The 11,897-nt window shown below is 36.3% G+C and overlaps 1 protein-coding gene across 1 annotated transcript in view; it reads right to left on the reverse strand.

Moving 5' to 3' along the window:
- The window catches only part of LOC144239071 (uncharacterized), a 426,062-nt gene that overhangs the window by 94,071 nt on the left and 320,094 nt on the right, over positions 1 to 11,897 (reverse strand). The window contains exon 5 of the mRNA XM_077773060.1: positions 4,996 to 5,202. The gene's annotated coding sequence lies outside the window, so the exon portion shown is untranslated. The remainder of the gene's footprint in view (positions 1 to 4,995; positions 5,203 to 11,897) is intronic.

Consider the following 11,897-nt stretch of genomic DNA (forward strand, 5'->3'; position numbering starts at 1 on the left):
ACACTATGCTTTTAATTTGTATCTTCCAGTTCCTTGCCAGAGCTCTGCTGTTCCTTTGACTCCCTAAGGCAGCATTACTAACTTCCGTAGGGATGCTTTGGTCTATACCACATGCAGGAAACAACTCTTTCGGATCTTCCCAATTAGAGCAAAGCTCTAGTATTTAACTTCTAATTGTACAAGTAACACTGACTTGTAATTAGTAACAGCCTTCAAAATGAGCTTGTGACCAGTATTCTATGTACTATTAATTTCTTCCAATCTATAATTAATTCATAATAGCATTTAGTTAAATGCTAATTAGGAAATTTGGTCTTTTAGGGCCAGAATTATTACCTGTACAGATGTATCCTTTTCTCTATCAGAGAACTTTATTTTCACCAGAAGTAGTTTAAAGTTAGAATTATATACATCTGCAACTGGATTAACCAATTTCCTGTTGAGTGCATGATGTCTTAGGCACACAACCCTAATTGTTTATTATGGCTTTCTATATTTAAATCTGTTCTACAGTAGGATATTTAAAATATATAGGTATGGAAAACTGTCGAAGCATAAGTAAAGAAAATTGCTAGTTCTTGACTCTGGAAGATGTAAGACATAAAACTCAACCAAATGACAGATTCACAGGATTTTTCATTTTGGCAGGAATTTTCAGGTGTTATAAAAATGTTTTTGAAAATACAGGATTAAAGTTAAGGCTTGTTTAAAAAGCAGTAAGACAATTACCTCTGTAAGATATGCAGACCTAATTATTATGTATCCTAGACAATGTCAGTGTAACCAGGCCACTGATGGAAACATGCTTCTGTTTTTATTCAAGTTGTCCCTTGACAAACCTGGATGGCACAGTTGCTTAAGGGTATGACATTTGATTTCTGCTCAGGTCATGATCCAGGGTTTTGAGAAGGAGCCCCGTATCAGGCTCCACCCTGAGAATGGAGTCTGCTTAAGATATTCTCTCTCCCTCTCCTTCTACCCCTCTCCCCTGATCATGTTCCCTCTCTCTTCCTCTCTCAAAAAAAAATTATACATATATTTAGATATATAGGATTCTAGGATTTAGAGTCAGCATTTAGTTATAAAATCCCCCTTNTAAGGATGTGAAAGAATTGCAGAATATCTCTGGTAAAATAGATACTTAAAACTCAAACCACTTAACTTCTCCACCCCGACTCATCCTTTTTGAATACTTTCCTTGATCTCTCTGCCTAAGGATTCTTTGCTTTTATCTCTCCACTTACATTCTAGGCTGCACTGAAGAAAGGCTTTTTCTTTCTCTTCTTTTTCTTTTTAGCTTGAAAATACAGAATTTCTAGAAATCCAAATATTTTAAAGGAGGGGTGGGAGAGAAATATGGGAAAAAATGACAGAAAATTAAGGATTCTTTTTAGTAATTCATAAATAGTGTCTGAACATCTATTTTATTTCATTAAGATCCATATGATTAAAATATTTATGAGGGGCACCTGGGTGGCTCAGCCGGTTGAGCGTCTGACTTCGACTCTGGACATGATCTCACAGTTTGTGGGTTCGACCTGTGTCCGGCTCTGTGCTGACAGCTCAGAGCCTGGAGCCTGTTTCGAATTCTGTATCTCCCTCTCTCTCTGACCCTCACGCTGTCTCTCTCTCTCGCTCAGAAAAAAAAAAAAACAAAACATTAAAAATAAGAAAAATAAAATATTTATGAAATACAGAGGATTCCCAAATAAAAGCTGAGCTTTTTTTTTCTACTATCTCTTAAAGAAACAATTCAACCATCTTCTCATAAAAAGGTAAACAACAGTATTTGTCATGATATTATAGAGATGCTAAAAGGAAGCAAGTATATATCTGAAGACTTATAGAAACAAAGGAAGGATTTATAGGTCAGAGCTATGTAAAGCAGTAAAGAACATTAAAAAGAATAGATCTTGAAGGCATTATGCTAAAGAAATAAGTCAAAAACAAACACTGAATGATCTCACTTATAGGTGGGATTAAAAAAAGTAAACTCAGAAAAAAGACATGAGACTTTGGTTATCAGAGTTTTGGGATGGGGAACACTTGAGGAAGGGGATCAAAAGGTCCAAACCTTCAGTTATAAGATAAATCGGTACTAGTGATGTAATGCACAACGTTATCCCTGTTGCTAACGCAGCTGTATGATATATACAAAAGTTGTTAAGAGATTATATCCTGAGAGTTCTCATCACGAAGAAAGTTTTTCCCTTTTTTCTTTCTTTTCTTTTTATACTGTCTACGTGACAAGATGGATGTTGGCTAAACTGACTGTAGTAATTATTTTGCATTATATGTAAATCAAACCATCATACTATATACCTTAAAGGTAGATGGTGATATATATCAATTATTTCCCAATAAAACTGGAAGAAAAAAGATGTATGTATATATATATATATATATATATACACATACAGAATATGTAGTATGTATATATATAGTATGTATATATATATATAGTATGTGTGTGTGTATATATATATATATATAGATGAAAGTTTCTTTGTAGGTCTGAGGGAAATATAATGCTTAATTAGCAGAAAGTAATATATATTACAAACTGCTGAGACATAAATTAATTTATAGCATAGTATTTTACAGATTTCTTTAGTCATTTGTTAGCTTTTTTAAAGATTCACTTAATGAAAAAAAAGCAATCTCAGTTTTAAAGTGACATCATGATGTGATTTATATGGTGCTACACTGATAAATCTCTAATATTTCCTTTTGCTATGGGGCACCTAGGTGGCTCAGTCGGTTAAGTGTCTGACTTCAGCTCAGGTCATGATCTCACAGTTCATAGATTTGAGCCCCATGTCGGGCTCTGTGCTGACAGCTCAGAGCCCAGAGCCTGCTTTGGATTCTGTCTCCCTCTCTCTCTGACCCTCTGTCACTCATGCTCTGTCTCTCAAAAAGAAATAAACATTAAAAAAATTTTTTTTGAAATATTTCCTTTTGCTGTTTTCCAAATCTTCTGTTATAAATCAAAATTTCTGGGGCAACTGGGTGGCTCAGTCAGTTAAGCATACAACTTCAGCTCGGGTCATGATCTGATGGTTCATGGGTTTGGGCCCCGCGTTGGGCTCTGTGCTGATGGCTAGCTCAGAGCCTGGAGCCTGTCTTCAGATTCTGTGTCCCCATTTCTCTCTGACCCTCCCCTGCTCATGCTTTCTCTATTTCTCTCTCAAAAATAAAAACATTTTTAAAAAACCTAAATTTCTTATGGCATACTAAAATTTGATGTCCATACTATCTTTACAATGTTATAATGTTTTCATTACTGAAAAAATCAAGCTGAAAGGATTATCATTTTATATCTTTTTTGAGATGTGGCTTTCAATATTTTATTCCTTTGAACTAAGAATTTTTACCTCTAGATGAAAAAAACATGACAGAAATGTTTACATTATTTTCATAACTGCACATGTCCATAGAATAAAGTGGTTTACTTTGGGACGAATTGTTAATATTTTTTCAACTATGGCAAATATCATATTATTTATACTCTGCAAAAACCTACAGATTCTCTCCTAATACTATATACCCTCCCCATCCTATAGATAGATGGACATTTTAAAATACTAAAAATGTCTCTACACTGTTGTGATATTACCACAAACATTGTAGTTTAAAAGAATCCAAATTTATTATCTTTCTGTTGCAGAGATCAGAAATCTAAGTGGATAATTAGGGCTGTTGGGGGGAAGCAGCATAGGAACTCCCTGAGCCTGCACCATGGGTTAATAAGGCATAAAGAATTAGAAAGCCATAAGAAGAACACACCCATGTTTGGGTAGGCAAGATTAGGTAAATAAGATTAGGTAAATGGGGCAAAGTCCTCCAGGATAGGACAAAGATATAGCAATAGGGAATCTCAGGATGAAAATATCCATGATGAGGTAAACAAGATTAGGTAGTCAGGGCAGCAATACCCCCAAACTTAGTACAATACCATAAAGCTGCTTTCACAAGAAAGAAGGACCAAATTAGGCAAACAGGTAAATAGGACTATAGACCATTACAGGGCGAAGTTGCTCAGAGTGGAGCTAATTAGCGGGGGGAAAAAAGTGCCTTGATGATCCTGAAGTAGCATGCTCTGTTTTTCTTGTCCCCTAGGCCAGTTTAGGTAAACACAGCTGGATCCTCATGTCTGTTGTAAACAACCTTCCTCCCAGCTCCAGAATTTTGTTTTGTATTGACCCAAACCCCTAACACCACATATCTCTAGAACCTCCTTTCCCCCACACCCATGAGTTAATGCTCACGGTTTCATTGCCTCATTGTGCATGCCCATCACATTTGTAAAACTTCTCATCCTAATAAAAACAGAGCAAGATTCCTTACTTGGTTCTCTTGTCTCCTCCAGGATATTAGTGTCTCTCACATTTTCAATCCTGCATCCCGCTCTCTTGCTGGACAAGAGAGAACTCCAGACACATAGTCTATGACAGGCTGCATTCCTTCTGGAATCTCACAGAAGTACATTTCCTCACTTGTTCCAGTTTCTAGAGGCTTCCACATCAATTGGCTCCTGGCCGTGAATCAATGCAGTGTCTGCTTCCATCATTACATCTCCCTCTCGGACTCCCCTGCCTCCTTCTTCCATTTAAAGGATGCTTATGATTCTACTGGGCCCACCATGATGATCCAACGTAACTTCCTATCTCCAGATCCTTCATATAATCACATCTGCAAAGTCCTTTTCATCATGTAAAGTAACATGTTTAAGGGTTCTGGGGATTAGCACATTGGCATCTTTGGGCCACAATTGCCTTATCCTCAGTGTCCTCTGGAAATTTTCAGAGCAAAAATTAGAATGCCTTTAAACTACTTTTTACTGTGTCCCAAAAATCTGGAAAAAGCACCTTGAATATAGAACATTCTCATATTGCCTAGCTATGAATGCATAATTCTTTTCAACATCTTAATTAATGGTTCAATTAATCTATATCTGACACTTAAGTAACATACATGGGACTCAATGGTACTTACTGTGCATCCAAGGGCTGCTTTCTAAAATAGGATAGAGGTGTCCAGGTTTTGCTAATGGCTAGAATTCCCTGGAGCCATGTGACTTTCTTGGGCCTTGATGATGATCATATTTATGGTTATCAATTCCTTATAAGCTCCCAGTAGCCACTCGAGTGTTGGTTAAATGAGTATATTTTCAACTTCTCATCCTCCAAATAGGAGGTCTTCCTAAAAGGGTATTAAAGAGACATCAAATTCAAATTTGATGAGGGCTGACATTCCTTTCCAGTTAAAATTTGCTGATTAAAAAAAAAAAACTACCTACTTAAGATTTACCTACTATGAATTAGTTTCGTTTACACACACACACACACACACACACACACACACACGCTACTCCAAAGTAAGCATAAATGGGCATTCTGTAAGCTATCATCTCCAAAGGAAAATAATGGGAACAAAAATTTCATCTTCCTGTGCAGCCTTCCTTTAAATGCAGCCATACACCCTTATTTTCCTATTTCTGCCCTAATTCCTGAAGTTCCTTTGAGAATAGGCTGTATAATCTAAAAAGTGTGTGTATATATATATATATATAACCTAGGATACAGGAGGAACTTTTAAATTATCTTTTATCTACGAGATAAAAGAGAGTCCCATATCCTATTCTGGCAGCCAAAAGACTGTCTCCTGGCCTTCATTCTGCTTTCAGAAGATTCTAGCAATCTCAGTCAACCTGAACTAGCATCACTTTTCATCTGAACATTCTCCTTTTGTCTTCCTGTACGTATATGTGTATGTGCATATATATCCTCCCTCTTCACTGTTCCCTTAAGGAGTTGAGATTATGTTTGAGCTTACTTTTATCAATGAGATATTGCAGAGTTAAGATTAAATGTGGTATCTGCCATTTCTCCATTTGAAAAGTTATTACCAGTGTCCAAGACTGTGCTAAATTCTTGAAACCCTAGAGAATCCTACTTCAACAATGTAGATGATTGATGATGTATAATTGTAGTTATACATTATTAAATAATAAAATTAAGGATTTTTTGAAACTTAGGACATTTTATTTAAAGATAAAATATGTATTAGGGCAAGTGATACAGATTTACCATAAATTCTCTTGTGTTTGTTGGAGTTGGTATAGCATGAGAAGGGGTGATGACAAAAAAGGAAAAGATGGCTTAATCAAGTGGTTTGGTATGTGGGTGGCATTTCATCCCCCAGAAATGCTCATCTTTCAGGTCACGAATTACCTGGAGATGGTTGGGGGCACGTTGGGCGGAGATGGGAGGAGGGCTTTCAACCATAGTTTCCTTCTTAGTGTCTTTCTTTCATAATTTGATAGTTAATAATCTGATATGTAATAATAAAGTAATAATTCAGAGCATCCAGGCAATACAAATTGTTTATTAAAACATGGTCAGAAATACATGGATCTGACATTTCTGTCTGATGTGTTGAACATCAGCATCAAATAAATGATTGTGTTCCTTTCTCTTATACTATAAACAGTTCCTTTCCAACATACTTTAAATGGGTAATGAAGTCATGAGAGGGGACCTATGGAAACAGATCTACAGCTTTTAAATTCTTACTTAGAAAGTATAATTTAAAATTTTTATGATCAACTGTTGCTTAACCTGCTGTGATTTAATGAGACATTTATCCCAGAACTATCATTGATGCAATCAGGGATATTTTCAGTAGTCCCATAATGGCAAGATTTTTTCTTTCCTTTCAGCTGGGTTCTTTAGTGGATTATGAGGCAGCACAGATATGATAGCTTAGGATAAAGATGCAAAATTATGCTTGAGTTTCTCAGATTAAATATTTTGAAATTATTATCTTAAAATATTTTCTTTAAAAACTTTTTGAGGTGTTTACTCATTATGTGAAACATTAACTTCCCATAAATATCTTACTAATGGAATTTATCATAAAACTATGAAGACTTTATGTTTGTATGCAACATAAGTTAGTGAGTGCTGGGGCACCTGGGTGGCTCAGTAGGTTAAGCGTCCAACTTCGGCTCAGGTCGTGATCTCATGGTTCGTGGGTTCGAGCCCCGCATCAGGCTCTGTCCTGCCAGCTAGCTCAGAGCTTGGAGCATGTTTCAGATTCTGTCTCTCCCCTCTCTCTCTGACCCTCCCCTGTTCATGCTCTCTCTCTCTCTCTCTTTCTCTCCTCTCTCTCTCTCTCTCTCTCAGAAATAAATAAAACATATTTTAAAAAAAAGTTAGTGAGTGCTGTAATGGCAGAGACCATGTCTTATTCACCCATTTCTCAACAAATCACAGAGTGTTTCATGTAAAGTGTTAGATAAAAGTTTTCTAAATAAATAAAATATCACCACAAACACCAGTTCTATGGAGAAATAGCCTAGCTATATAACTAGAAATTAGTGAGTTTCATAAACGATAAAAGGGTAATTTGATTACTATATATAATATTCAACCATTTGCTTTTGTAGACATGTGGATATATAACTAGAATAATATTTATGGTTAAGACTATAACATGTGAAGACAAGACATGAAGTCAGCAGGATACATTAAAATGTATAGACATTGTTGATGACTATAAACTTCCTTGACTCTAGAACTGACTGTTAAAAGGGCAGAGAGAGGGGCACCTGGGTGGCTTAATCTGTTAAGTGCCTGACTCCAGCTCAGGTTATGATCTCATGGATCGTGGGTTTGAGTCCTGCGTAGGGCTCTGTGCTGACAGCTCAGAGCCTGGAGCCTGCTTCAGATTCTATGTCTCCCTCTCTCTTTACTCCTCCTCCACTCATGTTCTCTCTCTCTCTCCCTCTCTCTCTCTCTCTCAAAAATGAATAAACATTCAAAAAATTAAAAAGATAAAATAAGTGGACACAGAGAGAAGGATAGAGACATAGTTATATAATATTAAAGAGGTAGCTGAGAATATCTTAATAAAATAGTTAAGGGAATATGCATAAAACTATAAATCTAGAGTGTTTCTTAACTGGGGCTTATTTGCCCCTCTTCCCTACTTGGGTACATTTGTCAGGTTATGAGAGAGATGCCGTTGGAATATACTGGGTTGAAGTTAGGGATAATGTTGGACATCCTACAATGCACGAGACAGCCATCTCATAACAAATAATTATCTGGTCCAAAATTTCAACAGTCCTGAAGTTGAGAGACCCTGAACTAGAGACTAGCCATCCACAGAAAATAAACAACATTCTCCTCTGTGAGTCCTTTCTACATAGGTACAGTGTGTTCTAGAGGAATCTATATTAGTTTAAATATATTTTTAAATTCTGTGTGAACATATTCTTCCTAACAAGTTATAAATGATCTTAAGATATTATTGGCTATCAAATTACAGGCCAAAAGCTAGATTCTGGCGATTCTATACATATTAAACTTAAATATGCATTGTTTTCCTGATTAGGTATGCTTAATATATGTTCTTTTGTATGGTTACTATACAGTTAAGTTGAATGTTCACTACTAGAATAAAAGATCTCTTTATTAACTGATTTTGTACATTATCTAATACAACAAAAACCCAATAAAATAGAATATATCATATTTTCCAAGTGCAAGTAAAATTTTCATGGTTTCCACTAGGAAACAAAATGAAAAGTTTGTTACACTTTTTGGCATGGTCCAGATATAGAATATTTTATGAAACAAAATGGTGGGCTGACCTTATGTTCATGAGTAAATCTAGAGTTTCAACTTTTGTCAGTAAGTTGAAGCTATTACTTAGCAGTCAATGTAGTAATAATGCCAGTCAACTAAAAGATGTTTATGCCCAAACTAGAGGTTAGGTTTAAGTCTGCAGTCAAAGAAGTTCAAAATTGTAAAAACAAAACAAAACAAACAAGCAAACAAACAAAACCAAAAAACCCCCAAGAGCTAGATTAAGCCAGAAGAATTGTACTGACATTAAAGGCAGAAAGAAATCCAAGCAGAATCCAGAAGTTATGTTTTAGGTCTCAAAATCGGTCTAATAAATATAAAAATCTACATGTGTTTTCTCCAAATGTAGAGAAGCAAATTCCTTCCACTTTACATGAGACTGGTAGGTCTTTTGGGAAGTACAGGACTAAATCAAATGAGGACGTGTTCTATCTTCAGGAAAGAAAGGTCTGATCCAAGGTTAATATTGGAAAACACATATGAAACATGGAGGTCAATTTAGTTCCAGAGGTGTTGGAGTGCCAAAACCTGTTATTAAACTCAAATGATCAGTTTGTATTCATTTATTCATCCTAAACTGAGAACAGGATTTTCTGTAGGTCATAGTCTGCTTGTGGAAAGTGCAGAAAAGTCTCCCTCACCTGATAGTCTATTCTCCAGCAATTACTGCTGTCATAAGGGAAAATATTAGTAATAAAGGAAAGCAATACCCCCATTGGTACAAAATGGAGAATCTAGGTAATTCTCTCTTTATACAAAAAGTGAAGAATATAACATATATATCTCAATGTTGGCCAGAAATAATTGCCCTTTGTTGCATTTTTGAGGAAAAAATGTTTGTGTAATTCCCTTTTGAGAAATGACAAATGTAGAATTCTCACAGTGCAAAGATCTAAGAATATGTTTTATTTCACTTTAGTTTCTGGTTTCTGGTTCAATATACATACTGAGTTTTAGCACATTTTTAATGGACTTGGCTTTGCTTAAAATTAATTGGAATTATATACAATTATTCATTCATTCCATTTACCTGTAGAGAGACTTGAATACCATTGTGAACTAAGAGTAACTTGAGCTGCAAACTGAAAGAACCCACGGTGTATGGTAATATCCAATTGGCACTTCATTAAATCTTTTCACACTTGGAATTTTTTAGATGAAACATTTGCTACAAATCATTGCTAATGTTGCATCTTAAATAACTTCAAAAATTAGCTTGTACATTTCTATTAAGTAGTGCTAATGAACAGTTTAAGAAGCAAATACACCAGCATTTTATGTTGTTGTTTTTTTTCTCCCTTCACATTTCTTTATGTTTTTTTATACTAATTTTCCCATCTTTGGGGGGGGGGTTCTGTGATAACAGGTCAATTTTTCAGGAGAATTTAGTTACCCCAAGGTCCTACTGGCTATTTCGTGAGGAATGTGGCCTTTGTCGTGCACAGTTTTTATGCAGATATTTCTACCATGAACTTTACTCTCACACTCTAAATCCCCTCTGTGCATTTTTTGGACACCAGGGGTCTGTTTATTCAAATGTAGTACAGATTTTATTTTATCCACAATACCCACTCACCTAAAGAAAGTTGCAGAGGTAAATGAAACCAGTCTGTCTTAATTTTAAAAGAATAAAAAACCTTTTTATATAACTGATAGATGTGTCCCCAGAACTAATTAGCCAGTTTTCAACACAAAACAAATGACATTTCATTATTTAGTTTCATCTACTTGTTTTCTAGGTACTCCCATGTTGGATGAGCAAGAATAGAACTCAGTGATATGTTAAGGTTTTGTTGGCATGTCCTTGTTTGCTTTTATTAGTGTCTGCAATGCAACCACGCTCCTAGTTACACGAAATAGAAAAACAAAGTACTCTGTAGGAATGGTGCTAACAGCATCTTTCCTCTGGTTTAGTAACAGTGTTTCTACTTATGTGTGTTCTTTGGTAGAAGGAAGCCAGTTAGCATAAGGAATCCAGCAAACTTCTAACAGAGCCCCAGTGCTGTTTTCCTGGAGCATAAATATGAGACTCTTACTACAAATTGTCCAAGGTTGTCCCTGTCCTGTCACTGGGGAAGATAAAGGCAAAGAAAACCTACAAATAGACCTGCAATTAATTGAAAGAGACAAGACCAATGGGCCAACGCTGGGCTGAACCACTGGGCTAGTGTGAAAGGGTATCATTTGTAGGGGTAGGGAGGAAAAGGGGTACAAGGAAGTGTCTCAGATCAAGGCATGTGTCCATGACATGTCCATGTTCTAGTTCAACCCTCAGGCACAGAAGTGCACCCAGAAAAATTTCAGTGGATCAAAAAACCAAGAACTTTGATTCTCTTTCCGATTTGGTGTGGTGTCTTCTTGTTTAGAAGAACTTCACTATCTTTAAGTCATTTGCCTGATGCTGCTATTGCACATCAAGTTTACAGCAGGAGCACCAGTTAGGATGTCCTTTGTGGAATGCAAACACCATCTCTAAGCTTCCAACTTTGGCTCAGCCAAAGAATGGCTGGACCTCAGAGTAGCTTAGCTTATGTATGCTGAGAGTCTCAAAAGGTTTCATGAAAAGAGTGACATGCTTGTCTGTTCCTCATCTGAGCCACAAAATCTACTTTGGATTGCATGAAAAGAATTCTGCTAACTTTAAAAAAATTTTTTTGAATGTTTATTTTTATTTATTTCAGGGAGAGAGAGAGTGAGAGAGCTTGAGTGAGCACAAGCAGGGGAGGGGCAGAGAGAGAGAGAAAGAGAAAATCTGAAGGAGGCTCCCAACTGTCAGTGCAGAGCCCAAAGTGAGGTTCCAACCCATGAATCTGTGAGATCATGACACTTAACTGACAGAACCACCCAGGAGGCCTGAGAATTCTGCTCACTTATCATCCTCACCCCTGAATCATGATTCCTTATATCAAGGAGCTGGTCACCTTTTATCTACCTTACAGTTAAGGTATGTTTTAGTCTCCATCTAAACATGTCCTTCTTTCCTTTACTTTTCTTCTTCTTCCTTTCTCTGCTCTCACTTCTCCTCTTTTCTCTTCCTCCTTTCCTTCCTTCTTTCTTTTCTTTCTTTCTTTTGCTCTTAAGAGCAGTAATCCTCTGGTATTTTATTTTAAAAGACTATTTATTTGGAGGAGGGGGCAAGATGGCGGAGAAGTAAGGAGCTCCGTACTTGCACTCACGCCCATACATCACACAGAAAAGATCTGAAGCCATTGGAAACCTTACAAAACCTGAGAGATTGGGAGA

This window comes from Crocuta crocuta, unplaced genomic scaffold, assembly GCF_008692635.1.
Source record: "Crocuta crocuta isolate KB4526 unplaced genomic scaffold, BGI_CrCroc_1.0 scaffold140, whole genome shotgun sequence".
NCBI lineage: Eukaryota > Metazoa > Chordata > Mammalia > Carnivora > Hyaenidae > Crocuta > Crocuta crocuta.